This window comes from Triturus cristatus, chromosome 5_1, assembly GCF_964204655.1.
Source record: "Triturus cristatus chromosome 5_1, aTriCri1.1, whole genome shotgun sequence".
Classification (NCBI taxonomy): Eukaryota; Metazoa; Chordata; class Amphibia; order Caudata; family Salamandridae; genus Triturus; species Triturus cristatus.
The window spans coordinates 34,436,528-34,453,656 of NC_140587.1; positions in this window are offsets into that span (position 1 = coordinate 34,436,528).

Consider the following 17,129-nt stretch of genomic DNA (forward strand, 5'->3'; position numbering starts at 1 on the left):
TTTCCAGCCCAAGTCTGTGGCGTGTAATTAATCTTATCTGGGAGACTTTTTAGCATATTTTGCTTGGACAATGTGGTGTTATCCGAGAATCTGAAGTTATCTTTACATTGTAAACTGCTTATACTTCCTTGTGAAAGAAGGATGAATGTTAACCCTTCCTTTCTGTCTTTCAGTATCTGCGGCACCCTGCACTCAGCTGATCAGGTAACTTCCCTTTTATCTGCAAACTGCACGCCTGCAACGAGTTTTTAATGTACTGTTGTTTTTGCACAGCTGATGGAAGCTTTGCATGGAGGACTTAAAGTCCAGAGATGTACTTGTTTAGCTGGGGTTCAATCGTGTGTGTGTTTGTTTGTTTGTGTGTGTGCGTGTGTGCGTGTGTGCGTGTGTGCGTGTGTGTGTGTGTGCGTGTGTGGGGGTGTGTGTGTGTGTGTACACAATACCCTTTCCAGCTTGGAGTGCTGCATAACTTATGCAAAAAAGGTGATGTAGAACAGCTTCACCTAAACTTGGGTAGTGGGGTGGGGGGAGAGGTAGAGAGAAAAAAAACACACACACATACTATGTACACCACTGCATCATTTTGATTCGGCTGTTAATTAACCTTTCTTGCATGAGTGCATTGCTTTACAACCTCGCATTGAGAATCCCTTTCAAAGAGATAAACCTTTGTTTATAATATTCCTGTATTTCGTGTTTTGCTTCCCTTGCTCTGCTCCTTGCAGTGAAAGAATATCTGCCTATCTTTTCCTGCTATTTTAAAAGTGGGCTGAAAATGTGATTTCTTTTTGTGATGTCTTTTCTTGGCTCATGGCACTCGGGGGCTTCTGGGACTGATCAGAAGCAATACTGTTTACTTCCGGTATCCTGGTCACTTTACTGATGATTTGATCGGATACTGTGTTCTCCAGTGATGCAGAAGTTAACCTCTTCCATGCGCGTGACGGCCGGGAGTCGTCACGCGTCACGGTGGGCGTGTGCGCACGACGGCTCCCGGCTGTCCGAATCCCCGCCCACTAATGGAAACGCCCGCACAGCGCGGGAATTCCGCGCGCATGGAAAGGGTTAAGCAGTCCAGCCTCGCTGTAAGAGGTTGCAGGGGTGAGCGGTGTCAATACAGATTGCCCAGGCCAGTTCACTCCTGTAGAATGTCCTGTTAACTGAACTGTTGGTGCTTTCTAGGAGTTGGGGTTCCAGTGCACTGCTCGGGGTGTGATCGGAGCCCTTTTGGGCTCTGCATCTTTCAGTGGGGAATAGCAGCTGTAGTTGCCTACAGCCAGGGCTTTAAGTGGGCCGAGTCACACTGGTGCTTGTAACCGGCAGTTTTTTTAAAGGGGCCTCGAAACGGGTCTCTATCGAGCGCTGTTTTGTGCCCTGGTACAGGTGGTCTGTTTGTTTCAGACTGCAGTGAGAGCAGGCACCTCGATGTCCACGTGCTCACTTCTCACAAGTGGAGAAGTTACGGCATGATGTCATGCCAGGTGAGCGTTGTAGGGTAGGTAAATCCTTTAGAGAGTCATTTTCTCTCTGGATTTCCCTTTTCTTTTTGAAACTCGGGAGCAGCAACATTGTCCTGGTGTCACCAGTGCTTTAAGTGAAAGCTTTTTCAATATTGTATACAAGCCATAGTTACTGCGTATTTATCTTATGCAACTAACAACCATTGACAAAGCCAACAGTCCTGACTTGTTGTAGGTATGCTGTTACTTGTTATAGCATACATCTGGATGCAATGACAGAAGCAGCAAAGTCCAGCGGCACACTATGCTAAGCACAGATTTTTAGCTTATGTACTTTAAGCCACGCCCTTAATTACATTGGCCACGCCTCTTTGAGAGACCCCCAGTTTTTTCATCCCACTTAAAGCCCTCCTACAGCGGTACTAATCTTTAGGGGCTAATATGGCAACAGTTTTATGCTCCCGTTGGACTCACAAGATCAATTGATGCGAACAAGGAACTGATTTACGGGTTTGTGTACAACTGCACCTACAACAGTCGCAATCGAGACCTGTAGGGCATTGTGGTGGTTTCGGTGGTTGTTGATTCCCCTTGAGATTCACTGTGCTGGTCCATCGTGCTAGGTGGTCGCTTGTAGGAAGCACAGTTTGAAGACGAGCCTGTGCCTGTCCGTGTCCAGGCACAAGTGAGGCAAAGGTTTCTAAAGTCTCAGTTGGCTCATGTTTTGTACGCTGATGTCTGCTCTCACAGCGGCACAGCAGTGGTTGCTTCCGTGCTTAAATAGAGGAATGCGCTCTTTGTCCCACAAGGATTTCCTCAGATCATGTTGCTCTGTTACCCTACTTTAGCTAAAAGTGCCCGTTTACTATATACCATCCGAAGAGTACAGAATTGACACCCTGATATCTGCCAGCAGAAGCCATCGCAATATAATAAATACCCTATCGGAGAGCTCGGTGCTCTACTTACTTTGCAATTAATACACGTCCCGCCCACATCAGGCCTGCGCTGTACCGAGAGGGCACCAACTTGATTTGGGGACACGGGCGGAAAGACAAGAGTATGCTTAAACAGCAGAGATCTAATATTCGCCACTCTCTCCTGTACCTCCCAGGAGCGGAGAGTGGATGTGATGGAGCAGGTGATGGAGTCCGCCTTGTTTCCTCCCTGCCAGTCTGTTCACAGTCGGCAGCCTCCCGACAGGCGAGCAGAGGGCTCTTCACATCAGTGTCCGCCTCTGGAAGGCTCCCTTTCATCGGTGACCTCACCCTTTGAGTCCCACCTAACCTGTGCATAGTTCGATGTGTACAATTTGATTAACATGGCTAGTAGCTCCTATGGCATCCCTGCGTCCAAGAGGACGCTCCACATTTTATTGCGTGGGACCAAGTCGAATGCAGACTTAAGGTTGATAAAAGCTGCATAAAGGGATCCTCCCCCTATATTAACTACTTTCCAGTAAATCATAAGAAATCTAAAAAATTGGTCGATGGTGCTAGTAAAGCGGCGAAAGCCGGCCTGCAGTGGTGATAGAATCTCATACTCCTCAATCCACACTTGGATTCTACTGAGGACCAACCTGGCAGTTAGTTTCTGCATTGAATCAATAAGGCTGAGACGCCTGTAATTGCCAGGTAGCGAGCGACCGCCCTTTTTAAATATCGGAATTATGACTGCTCCAGACCATGTATCAGGGATGTGTGCACCACTAGCTATGGCGTTGGCTAAAAAGGTGATGTAGGTGACCCAGTTCCCTTTATCGTGCTGAAACAACTCCGCCGGTATACAATCCAGACCTGGTGCCCTTCCTTTCGGAATCCATGAGAGAACCTTTACTACCTCAGAGCTGTCAAACGATAAGGTGGTGGGGGTGAAGCCAAGTTGGGGGTGAGTCGAGATATTATTTGAATTAGAAAATTGTGCTTCAAAGTACGCAACCCACGATTCTGGTGCTACATGATTGACTGGTATGTGTGGTGTTCCATTGCTACCCCACTTAACTAGCTGCCAGAATTTGACCATATCCCTCTCATTACTAGCTTCATGCAAGTCAAGCCAATGTTTGTCGTCCCATTCCTTCTTTGCTGTTGATTTGGTTGCTTTATACCTGGCCCTGGCCGTTCTAACCGCACCTATATTTTTGGATCTAAGGGCGTTCATTAGTACCCGGTATGCCACTCTACATGACTTATTGTACCAGGAAAGCCATTTTTACACCTGGCTTTTTCTTCCTTGAAATAGGCTTTATAAAGGGTTTTAAACTGGAGAATAGATCACTATGGACATTTGGGACAGTGCGGTTAATATCCTCCTGGGTGGAGCTGTTGAGAACAGCAACCGAATGGGCAACCATAGATTTAATCTGCTCCAAGTCCCCTTCTCTTTCAACGAGCCTTGCCCATCTGACTCTCCTATCGTCATTTGAAACTACTGCTTCCAATTGGGTGTGTGCAACTTCCTTATTGTCTAGTGGGCTCATAGCCTTGAGTGATCATAACAATGGGTCATGATCACTTTCAGTCCGTTCAACAACCGACATGTCTTGTAAGTGAGCCCGGAATTCCACATTGAGAAGGATATAATCTATCCTGCTGCTTCTTAGACCATTATTAAAAGTATACGCACCCTTCTGGTCCGACTCTGTCCTCCCATTTGCAGCCCTCACTCCCTTCTCCAGGCACAGCCCCTTGAGCTGTAATGCTGCTTCTGTCCATTTATTAAGTGGGTTGAGGTCTAAGGGGGGAATATTCCATTGTAAGTCCTCATCAGAGGTTAGATTGCCATCCTCTTGGTCAAGGGGTTCAAAAGAACAGTTAGTCGCCCGCTATGATCATGTTCCAACCTTCTCTCCTGCTATCCAAGAGTGTATCAAGGAGGGCAACTGTCTCGGAGCGCCTCCAACCCGAAATTGAATATTCATTAAAAGGGACACGTACCTGCTGCCTAGGCCATTCTTTTATTGTTGGGCGCCTGGGCTAGTCCGAATTGTCACCTGTTCGAAGAGTGATGGTTAGCATTCGTGTAGATCTTGTTATTAGCAGCGCTGGCATGACAGCGGGTGGTGCGAGCTGCGGAGGCCTCATGACGAGTGTCCTGGCACTTATTATTATTTTACAAATTAAGCACTGCAAAGATCCATTCAAAAAGTATTCATTGCTCCCTCAGATGAAGACCAGCGCCTTGACGCCCTTACGGGTAAGTAGTCGCACTTTACAAGCCACTTGATTAATTGAAGGCAGTTTCGGGCCTCCATCTTTCATCTAATCTGGAGATGCTGTTCCGTAATGGAGTGATTCTACAATCTAAAAACATATATTCTAATCAGTTGTGGCATCGTAGGTTCCAGGAAGCTGCTGCTGCATGCTCTGTGGCATAGATATGCTTTGTGCTGTTTGTGGTCCACTTGTAGGTGCTGTCTTTAAACCCCGCTGCCACCCACAGTCGATCAGGACATTTAAGCCACAGAGGCTGTTTGTCTATGTCTAGCCACAAGATCATCCTGACATCTGGGAGACGACAAGCAATAACCACAGATTTACAAAGGCCCCATCAATGCCACCACTCAATTGTTAGGCCGAGCGTAGGCAGGAAGTATCTGCTCGGGGGCGGGGGGGGGGGGGGGGGGGGCGTCCTGCAGCATGCCTCATTGGTTCCTTCCTGTGCCTTTCAAAATGCCTTGTTTTTCAGAGGTCTGTCCTTACCATTTGTCCCTCCTTCTGCTCAGTTGTTCTGTCCCATGCTACTGGCCCTCTTACATAGCTAGTTTTACGTCTGGACATTTACTTCCAGGCTTTTTTTTTTGCATTGGTTTCCGGGCGTAACCCCAGCGCATATGCCTTCACTTGCTCTGTTCCTCTGTAACGTCACTTTTGCATGCTTAGCAGTGTCTTCGTTTTATTTTCTGATTGCTCACAAATCTTACGTAAGACCTGTGGGTCTTACACAAGAATCCTATCATGCTAAAACTATGTTTTAAAGCAAGTCTGTTGTCAATGGAAGATGTGACAAATGTTTACGGTGTGCAGAGTGTGACAGCTCGTTGAGAGTTCTGAGGTTAATCCAGGCGACTGGCGGTCCCTGACATCGAAGCTTCTTCCACGAGGCCTAGAGGTATTTCCTGATTGTAGTGACTGGACGAATAACATTTTCTTCATGCTGGAGTGATGTCTTCATCTGCACTAGCTGGGAGGTTGATACATCAGCTATTCAGAATGTTCTGGGATCTCAGACTCTCACCAAAAAGAAAACAAGGATTTGCAATGCAATAGGTCTCGCATTGCTGAAAGTTTAACCTAATGGTGGTGTAAATAATAATGCAATGCCAATAGCTCAAGCTTTCAGTAATGCGAGACCTGTTGCATGGCAGATACTGGATAGTGTTTCTCTGTAGTGGTGGCCATAGCTGTATTCATGCCAACCCTCCTGTTTCAAGCGGGACACAAAGCTGGTCTCCCGATTCCTGCATTCCGAAACCCTATTTGGATTGCTGACTCATGATCTGCTGGAAACAAAGCAAAAGAGAAATGTTAATGCAAGTCGCGCATGCGCCCATCTCCCTCTCCAAGAATCACCCCTGACATTAAAGGTTAACGCTTTGTAATTAATTAGAGAGCGCAACACGCCTCGGCAGGTTATTTTTTTTTCTTATACATGGGCATACAAAATCGGAGTTTAGAACTTATTTTTTGTTTTGTGCTATGTTATTAAACTGCCAGAAATGAAATGCTGATTGTCTGTCACCGTACATGCCATTAGATCCCATACAGGCCTCTGCTTAATCTAAGTCAGTGGGGTAAATACATTCTCCCGACTGTTTTCTAAATCTCCCACTTGCCTGCTCTAAAATGTTGACATGTAAGTAGCTGTGCCTCCTATAATCCAAAAATATTAGGCAAAAGAGCAAGCAAGTCACAAGGGCATCTTCAAGTAGATAGGGAAAAAAAACAATGTATTTTTGCAGTCTAGTCGGCCTTTAGTGTTCCACGTTAGTAGATGCACGCTACTCTAGTGCGGAAAGGCTCTCTATACCATGATAGAATTCGGATCTCACAGACCTCCTGGGTGCTCTTGACAGCCACTAGCATAAAAACATTATCTGACCTTTTGAAACGTCTCGTGACTGTGAGAGAATTATTTGGGGTGGGCATAGTGACCACACCGTCATCCGCTTCAGTCAACACGCATACACAGACATCACCCAAAGATTACACTGACACTTTATTTGTGGGTGAAGAACTGCTGCAGGTTTATTTCATACAACACAGTATGATAATAAAATTGGGTTATCTTACGGGCGATCCAGGGCAGGCAGCCCCTTGCTGCTCCGCCCGCCTGGTGAGCCAGCACACACGGTGGGTCGATGCCCGGCAGTGTGGCACATAAATATTTGCAGATCATCCACTGGGTCACGTGATCTGCCTCCTACTCCCGCCCCTTCCGACAGGGGCGGAGCGTGTTGTGGCCACCCCCGGTTGGTCAGGCCCCCCAACCGCCCGAAGGACTAACGGGGCGCCGTCGCGGTCTTCCCAGAACCCCCTTCGGCTCCTGGACCTTGGCTCGGGCACCCTTACTGTGCCGGACAGGGGTACCCTTACTGTACCGCCTGTCGCAGAGGTACCCTTACTGTACCAGTCTGCATCCAGATCGCCCTGTAACTCCGCCACAGCTCTGGGGAGGCTACCGTCGCTGCCAGAGCCCCCCTCTCCTAACAAGTGCTAATGATGTCCCTTGCTAGCCAATGCCTCTTGTACATCAAGCAGGAACATGTCCATACCTACCCTGGACAGGTGCACCCCGTCAGCCTCATAATACCCTTCAACCTTCTCTTGGATCAAAGCATGTCTGATGAAGCCCATGCCCCTGCGCTCCAAGAATTTCTGCATGGACCTATTAAGCCTCCTACGGGACCGCTCTACCGCCGCCGGGGACCTAGCCCCTCTCCAAACCCTGCGGGGGACGATTTCAGACCACCAAACCTCGCATGACCCCACGGCTTGGCTGATGGCCTGTAAGTCAGATTGCATTGACAGTAGCAGAGCCCTCCTCCCCCTGGCAACCAGGTCATTACCCCCCAAGTGCAAGATGATAACAGTGGGCTGAACCCCTGCAACTGCCAGGCGCTGCTCAATCATGCCGCGAGCTTCACTCCATTTCATGCCCGGGGAACCGAACCACACAAGCTGTGTAGTGGCAAAGTTCTGCGACCAGTTCCTGTGGGCTGCCCAGCGTTCCATCCTCGAGATGTAGGAATGGCCTACCAACCATACCCGGGGACCTGCCAATAAAGCGATGAAACGGCTTTTTGGTAAGCGTATCTTTATTGCACACACAAAACGATGCGTTCATGACAATTGTCCAAAACAAAACTTGGAGCGGGAACAACGCTCCGGGTTGTGCCACAGCATTACGGACGGACATACTTCTTGAAACAGTCCGATTCCCAGCGGCCTACCCCTTTTACTCCCTCTGGGCCCAAGCCGGCCTTGGCCGCGGAAGTAGCAGCACCAATCCTAAAGGAGTGCGAGGAAAACCTGCGCCCGCACCCCGCTAGACCGGCTCTTGCCAGTGAAGCTCCTAGTAGACGCTCAAACTGAAATTTAGTGAGGGGGGACCCGTCCGCGTGAATCAGAAAGGGACCAGGAGATTCTGGACGCAAAGCAAGGTATTCCCTGACCCAGTGAACCGGGCAGTACCTGTTATCCCCTAGGGTCTGTAACACCACTGTCTTCCCCTTCCCCAACTGGTCTGTTTTGGATCTGCGGATACGTAGCTCCAGTGCTGTGTTGAGGGTCACATCCTCAATCCCCAGCGCGCAATCAGACAGGTCTTCCTTAGATTTGGCCACCAGCTCGCTGACCCTGAAAGCGCCAAAGAATGCCAAGCAGAAGGCTGTGGAAAACAAGCTGGCCTCAAACGGTGAGAAAGTCACCAGGGGCAACACATCTAGGAGGAGTTGGAGGTCTCTGTATTCAATGGGTGCCCTAGTGTCCGGTTGTCTGACCTCCTCCCTGGCCCAGCCCTTCAGGGCCGCCCTGATCTTGGATGATCCCGCGGGGTCGCCCCTACCATCTAGCTTAGCATCGTGGCGCACCGCTGCCAAGTGACCGCTGACCCAGGAGTGTGATCTGCCGGTCTCCTTGGCCCATACCACAAAGGCCTCCACTTGATCTTCCGCCCCTAAGGCTGCGGCACCCAGCGCCTCTCTCACAGCTCTGAAAGTCGCTAGCTGCGAGTCGTATTTCCGCCGTGTCGCCGGCGCCAGGGACCTCTCCCCCATCTTCCTCAGTCTTTCTCCCACTGAAGCAAGCGCCAGAGGTGGTCCGGGAATGGTGTCATCTCCGCCCTCGCCCGCGGCCAGGCCTCCCGGAACCGGAGCCACTGAAAGCGAGAGAGCATCAGCTGCCACATTCCGTACCCCCGCGATGTGCCGTGCCCTACACTCGACATTGCTGCGCAGGCCCTCCCTGACTAATTCCCTCAGTAGGCTCAGGACCAGCGGGCAAGAGGCAGTCAGGCCGTTGATGGCGTGGACAACCGCCATGTTGTCCGACCAGAAGACAACCTTCCTATTGCTCAGAGCCGCCCGCCAGAGGTGCAGTGCTACCACAATTGGGAAGAGCTCCAACACTGCCACATTCTGCGTCACCTTCTTCTTACGCCAAGCATTGGGCCATCGCATCGCGCACCATTCGTCCCCCAGAATCACACCAAAACCTTCCCTTCCAGACGCATCCGAAAACAAGCAGAGCTCCTGACTGGCTATCCAAGGGGCCCTCCAGATCACCGTCCCGTTAAAGTCCCTAAGGAATTCCGCCCACATGGCGAGATCAGCCTTCAAACCTGCGGTCAATCTTACAAAGTGGTGCTTCAGGGTCACCTTTGCCGTGGCCCCTGCCAGTCTCCTTGAAAACACTCTGCCAGCTGGGATCACTCTCGCTGCAAAATTCAACTTGCCAATCAAGCTCTGGACAGCCCCGAGGGTCGCTTTGTCCTTGCCCAGCAGCGCCTGGATGTCCTGTAACAAGCCCAGTACCTTCTCGGCGGGGAGCCTCGATTCGCCCTTTACCGTGTCCAGCTCCACTCCGAGGAAGGTCAGTACCTGCGCAGGGCCCTCGGTCTTACCTGGGGCAAGGGGAACACCCAGGAACTCTGCCAGCTCCTCAAACCGACTCAGACCCACTGCACACTCATCGGACCCACTCGCACCAAAAAATAGGAAGTCATCCAGATAGTGGGTCACCTGCGTGATCCCGTGTAGTTCCCCCAGGGCCCACTGAAGGAACGAACTGAAGGCTTCGAAGTAAGCGCAGGAGACGGCACAGCCCATCGGCATGTAGCGATCATAAAAGAACTGCCCTGCCCACTTGAAGCCTAGCAGATGTTGACTAGCTGGATGAACCGGCAGCAGGCGGAATGCGGATTCAATGTCCGCCTTCGCAAGCCACGCCCCCTGCCCCACTCTCCTGACCATGTCAATGGCCATGTCCAGGGAGCAGTACACTACAGAACAAAGACCCTCGTCCAGCCAGTGGTTCACCGAATTTCCTTCAGGGTAGGACAAGTGGTGGATCAAACGGTAGGTGCCCGGTTGTTTTTTCGGCACCACCCCCAGAGGAGACACTAAAAAGTTGTCCAGGGGCGGGCCGCTGAAAGGACCCGCTATCCTACCCGCTAACAACTCTTTCCCCACCTTTTGGTCCACCACTCCGGGCAAATCCCTAGCTGATTTAAGGTTCCTAGCATCTCTAGACTCCAACGGCCCATTGTAGGGAATCCTGAACCCATCGATAAACCCCCCCGCCAGGAGCGGTCTGTCCCTGAGCAGTGGATACCTCCTAATGAGTGGAAGGATATTTCCCAGGATGATGGGTGAAGGACCTTTGACAGGGGCCAAAGCGCTCTGTGGTGAGCCTTGGAAAGCGGGGTACATGACTGGTGTGGGAGGGAGGGGTGCTGACGGGGAGGGAGGGGGCCCGGGTGTGGTCTCAGATTCGGGCGTCATTCCTGGTCGCTGCTGTGGGCTGCGGGGCGCTCTGGCTGGAGGAGCAGGAAGAAGCGGGGTGCTGCGCGCCGCACTTGCTGCAGCTGTGTGTGAACTTACATGACCTGCCCCAGGTGCAATTGCCCCCATTGTAAAGGCGGCACGTCCCAGAATTGAATCTCTTGCCCTGCCGCTGGCCCCGCCCCCAGCCACCCCGAAAAGGCTGCCTAAAGGAGCGCTTGGGGAAGTAGTCTTTCCTTTTGTCAGCTGCCTCACCCTGCCCTTTATATCCCTGGTCCTTCTTCTCCCTGGTGGGGCGGCACATGTGTTCTACCCAAAGCTGAATTTCTTTCTGGTCCCACCCCAGGTCTGGGCATATGGCCATTCTTTTCCTGAAATCCTGGTCATAGTAGAACCACCATAACCCCCCAGAGAGCCTCGCCTCCTCTTGTATGGTGCTGGCGTACTGCATTAGGGCCTCACTCTGATCGGGGAATTTCTGTACTATAACCGCTGCCAACATATTGAATGCAGATGTCCAGTTTTCGATGGTCTTGTCCGGCCACCGCTGGTACCTGACCCTCTCCTCCTCCTTGCGGCCCATCTTCCTCGTGTCCACCCCAGCTGACCCATGCATAAGTAATGTCAGGATGTCTATATATTCCCTCCTCCAGATCCCTTCTTTTGCGGCCTGCGGCACCAACCACGCCAGGGAGCAGCGGCCCGATGCCAGCGGTGCTTGGGTAACTAGGGGCTTCGGGACCTGGGTTACACCCTCCCCTCCGGACGCCGCCACAACTGTAGACGCAACGGGCGCAGGCTCCGCGGCAGCGGGGTTGGGTGGTATGGTAACCGCCTGTGCGGGCGGGGGGGGTGCCGCCGCGCCGGCCGGGGGGGTGCTAGCCGCCATGCTTGTGGAAGGGCCGGCCTCCCCTGGTGTTAACAACCCCGACGCTCCCCCCCAGCTCACCATTGCTTCGTTCAGTGGTTGTGCTCTGCCCAGCCCAAACTTGTAGGACGGGCGCCTGAGCCGGTGAGAGGGCCGGGGCTGGTGCTGCGGCCAGCGCATCGAGGCGGCTCTGAAAAACAGACATGAGGCCAAGCATCTGGTCCATGGCTTTACCCATCTGGGCCAAGTCAGTTAGTCCTGTGGCAGAATCGTGTAGCGGTGCTGTTGCGACCACCGGGAGGCCGGAGCGTGTTGCGGTCGCCTGCCGTTTCCTGGCCGGCTGGGCCTCCGGCATGTCTTTTGATGTGGGCTTGCGCACCCGGGTAGACCTCCAGGGCTCAGACCCGGATGGGCCTGGGGCGCCCTCGGGGGGGGGGGGGGTTACGACAACGCCCGAATCCTCCGCCCTGCGACCCTCCAGAAAACCTTGGGCCCAAGCCGTGCCCTTCTCTCGGGCAAACGCCATAAAGTCCGCCCAAACCCCTTCCTGTGGTGCGCTCGACTGCGTCTCCTCGACTGACGTGTCTTGGGAGAACAGTGGACCCGGTGTCCCGATGTTCTCCATGGCGATGCTCCGACAGTACAGCTACGTGCGTCCCTTAGCGCCTTCGCCGCCGGTCCTAGCCCTATACTCGCGGGCGCTCCCTCACCGATCTGTAATTGGAAAAGGAACGGTGATTAGTACAATGGCAAGCATCAGGCGTACACACAGCAACGTAGCAGCTACATGGATAAGCCTCCAGCCCTGGAAGGAGATGAAGTAGTTAACCCTAAACCCCTCTTGCACGCACCCAGTGCGCCGGCTTGCCCTGGCGGGGACAGTCCTGCATGCGCTTCCCCCCGCCCCTGTGGTCACCTCTGCTTGCCTCACCGGACTACACCGCGTGTGACACTTGATGGCCCGCCCCCCCGCTAGGAGACAATTCCGGCAGGGATGGGTGGACCCAGGCCTAGCGCCTTGGACCCCACCACACAATAGAAGGGGGTGCAGATTGCCACTCTCTGACATGTCGACAGCGTACATGGGACTCGAACCCCTGCCCTATGAGCGCCGCCAGCGCTCACTGCACCCCAGTGTACACCCTTGTCGGTGCCCTATGTAATTTATCGCGAACATGACCCGGAGATATTGGAGCGCTTACATGTGCACCGTAAAGCGGGGCAATTGTGTGCATAATTATATGGCGCGGACTCGACCCGAAGGTATTGGCGCCCTTACATGAGCGCCATAAAACTGGGGCAATGTTTGCATATTAATAGGGCGCGAACCTGACCAGGATGTATTGGGGCGCTTACATGTGTCCTGTAAAGCGGGGGCAGACGCTTGTATATTGATATGTCGCGACTTCGGTCCGGAGGTATTGGGGTGCTTACATGCGCACCGTAATGTGGACGCGACCTCGAGGGCACGAACCTGGTTTCCTGCACCCGCCGCTCTCTCCCCCCCACCCTGAGCCACAATGCCGCTTCAACCATGGCGCGTGCACAAGCTGCCTGGCAGGGGACACTCCACTGCCCCGGGAAGGAAACCCCAAGCAAGGGGGGGGGGGGGGAGGGGGGGGTGGTGGACATGACGACTTACGCTGCCCCTGAGTCACGACGCGATTCAATATCGCCGGTGTGTTCAACGAACAACCCCCCACAATGGCATGTCCGGCGCGAGACAAGAGGCCTCTCGCGCGGGCGGTTAAGGTCCCGCGCAGGCCCTGGCCCCCCCTGGCCCGCCTCCAGCTCCACACGATAGGGGGTCCTACCCAAGTGGGCGTAGGCCTCGCGCGCGAGGCAGCAAAGGGGGAAGGCTCCGACGGGCGGCCACTAGAATGCTGCCCTGCTGATGTCCCACTGCTTGGGACGCGGGCAGCGGCAGTCTCCACTTAAAGGAATAATAACACTAACTTGTCAGAGCGAGCCCCAAACTCACTGAATTACCCTATACTCAACACTGCGGTAAATATGGCACAGAACGTACAGGCAATCTGGTAAAAAAAAAAAAAAAAAATCCAATTTAGAACAAGCATTGGCAAAGGCAACAGGTCCGGCTGAGGTGGTCGGTACATTTAATTTTATTATTTCAAGCCTGCACTATAAAAATAAAAGGGGGAGTGAGAAAATATACTGACATCTAAACATGGCCGCCACATGCAACAATAATACATTTAGAAAACATTCAATCTTGTGGCTGTTCGGCTAGTGATTTTTAAATAACAAGCCTGCTGTGTGTACAGAGCATTTTTTTAAAAGTATTATGATGTTTGTGACGCACACAAGAATATATCACAACCTATCCAAGCACTCAAATTGCAGTTAGCTACGGTCTTATAATGTCACCGAAACACTTTATAGCAGCAAGTTAAACAAGCATTTGCAATGCAATACGTCTCACAGTTACACGAGTTAAAGCTATTGGCATTGTAATGACGCTTTTATTTGTTTTTGAAATGAAAAACTAAAATAAAAGGCATTGTTATTTGCAATGTCAAAAGCTCAAATTTGCGTAAATGCGAGACCTATTGCATTGCAAAGGCTTGTTTTGGTAGGCACAGGGAGGTTAAGTGATTTGCCCAGAATCATAGGATGTTGAGCCTACACCAAGACTCTAACCTGGTTCCCAAATTCTGCAGCTCGGGCCGTTAGGCCTAGTAGAGTTGCCCTGGCAATAGAAGGTTGTAGGATATGATTTAAGTTAGGTGTGTGGTATTGCTGCTTCAGCGCCTGAAAATGACGGAATTTCCAGCACGCTTCCAAGAGGAAACAATGTCCTATACCCCAATTACAGACTTTTCCTCTGTTATTGGCATATTTGGAATGAGAGGGATCGAATTTAGCCTTAGTCAGCCAAAGCACAGGGGCCTGCAGCCCGACAATGGGAGGCTGACGCCATCATATTTTATTTAAGAGACGAGGGCAGCCACTGCTGCTGAAATACCGCAGCCAGTCGTGTCCCCAGAGTTTGAAAGAGCATCTCCGACTGTGACGCAGAAACTCGCTGTTCGCACAGTTCTCCAGAACTGGCACCGGACACGGAAAGCCCTATTAGACCTACGTGTAATTTAAACCCTTCTGCTCCTTATACAAAAACAAAAGTTGAAATTAATGTGAATGAAACCTAAGTGCAGTTGTGTGAAAAACTGGAGAGGAAAACCTGTGCATTTTCAAGGGATGGGCCCATATTTCGCTGACTTCCGAGGCTGCAGCAGTGCATGTGCGTGCTGCCCTGTACATCTTAATAATTGCAGGGCTCAGCACAATCTTTACATTATCTCTCTCTGTGGCAAGGAAGGGCATGCCGGTTGCTTAACGGACCCTTTGTGTTGAAATGCCCCATAATGCCTTGATTCACTTCGCCAAAGCTGGCCAACAGGCTCGTATTCATCTGCATACTTCACCATAAACACTTAAATTTACTCGACGTAGGATGTGACGTCAAATTTGTAACTGCTTGTGAGAGGGAGGGTCGAAAGGAAAAACGAGGAGGCCGAATTCGAGGATCAATGGTGTCAAGTTTTATTAGTTTTGTGATAAGAGTAGTTCCAAAACAGGTTCAGGATGACTGGATGGCCTTCTCTATCCGGGAATCGTTCTCGCGGTCTTCCCCAGGTGATGGATCCCTGACGAGTTTGGTTGTCTTCCCCAGGTTTCCTCGGAAAGAAAGAGGGAGAGAAGGCGGTAAGATCCCTGTTCAGGCTTTCCGATATGAACCCTCCACCAGTGACAACACTATCCTAAATAACACCCGTTGTGCAGCACGACAAACAGAGGCAGGTATGGCGATTACGTGAAGGACGGGGATGTGGGAACGAGGTATATATTCAACAGGGTCCTAGAAGAGTAGCGAGGGTAGGGGTTGGTCCACAGGAACCCAGAATTAAGAATACCCCTCCGAAAGCTTGACGGGTTGTCGGTAGTTTTACGCTCACAAAGACACCGTGAAGGTTGTACCAAGCAGTTGAGAGTAGCGCTGTGCACATTCTATCAGGCTGTGGCGAGATGACAGAGGGTAGGGTGTGATGGGGAAATCGCTTTTACCTTTACAACAACAGTACTGTCCGCTAGTCCACTAGCTGGACTCCACTTATACCTCCCCCCCTTCCCGTGTCACGTACCGCGGTGGCCGCAACTCTCCGGAGCTGCGGCGGCTCATCAGCGTCCACCTGGGGCGTCCACCACTCTTCGGACCAGGTCTTGGCTTCCTCGGCTTCAGGAGTGTTCTCCGGGTCGACGGTTGGCCTCGGTTCTTCCTCTCCGGGATCGACGGTTAAGGGCTCCTCTCCGCTCCTCTCTTCCTCCTGGCGTGGCAATTCTCCCTGCTCCTCCGATTCCACACCCCCTCGCTGGTCTTCCGGGTCTCTTTCGTACTAGTCAGTTCCCCATTCTTGTGGATGCCATTGGTTCTCGTCGGGTCTGGGCGGGGCTCCTCCCTGCACACAAGAGGTAGGGGAAAGGATTAACTCTTTCCTTCCCGGCCTTTTCGTCTCGTTATCTTTCTGTTCAAGGGACGAAGGGAAGGGCATCCCGGCTACGGAGGCCGCCTCCTCACACTGCTTTTCTACATTACTTGGACATTTGCCAATGACCGAGTTAGACTCTATAATATTTTGCTATAAGCCAAGTCTCTGCAGCGGCTAATATTCCTAGATAAATCTTTGTGGCACAAAGGAGAGTATTAAACAGGGCCCAACTGGGACATACATTCAGCCTGCCTAAAAAAACAAGCAGGGCAGTGCGACAACCGCGCTAATTGGAAACAGATAGCGCCGCTGCTCGCTCCCGCAAGCTGTAGGCCGTGGGCGGATACATGCACCTGCCTTTGGCCAATTGCGGGCTTTCAATTTTTGAAGCCACGTGCAATATCCAATCACTTCAGCTTTTCAGCAAACCCATGCGTGTGGCTTTTTTTAGCCACACGCACAAGTTTGCTGAAAACCAGAAGCGATTCCAAGAGGTCGTTTTCTAGGGCAGTGCATGTGCGCTGCGCTAGGCTTGACCTAAAAAGCAGATAAAAAATAAATCCCGATCTGAGCAGTTGAAATGAATAGCCGGCATTTTATAAAATGAAAAAATAAATGAAAAGCTCCTTGTGAATAGCTTTGTGCAGTCACTCTGAAGTGTGTCAATGGGTAAACAGGGCTGCCCCATGACGTTTGCTGTAGTGGGTAGAAGCAAAATGTGCATGACCTTCACCCAACCTATGGGTGAATCTTGCTGATTTAAAGCACCACATGTGGTGTTATATATTTTTTTTTTGAAAAAACAATAGTCTAGTAATGACAGAAAAAGTTTCATTGTTTTGTGTGATGATGCCTCAAATGTTGTGTACTTTGTCCAAAGAGACAATATTTTCTGTACAGTGATGGGAGCACTGCAAGAAACTTTTAAGGTGCCAACAGTTGACGCTCAGCACAACCACCATCAGCACTATGCAAATGATCCTCCGTCTTTTTAAAGCTAATTTTTAATGCAATTTCTAGTAAAATGCCCAGACTCTCTTAAAAGTCTTCCTGGAGGTGACACAGGGTCTGTGAGTGACACAACAGACATTGCCGTGCTACACTGAGATCTACACATCATAGTGACATGCAACATGTAGATTGTGTTGCTCGGTATACTGTCACAGATTACACATTTGAAATGTTTCATAACTCATATTGGTGGCAGTCTCTCAATTTATGTACTGTATCACAACAGCTGAGAAATTGAAATGTCAAACATATGACCATCACTTAAACAATTTTAAAACACT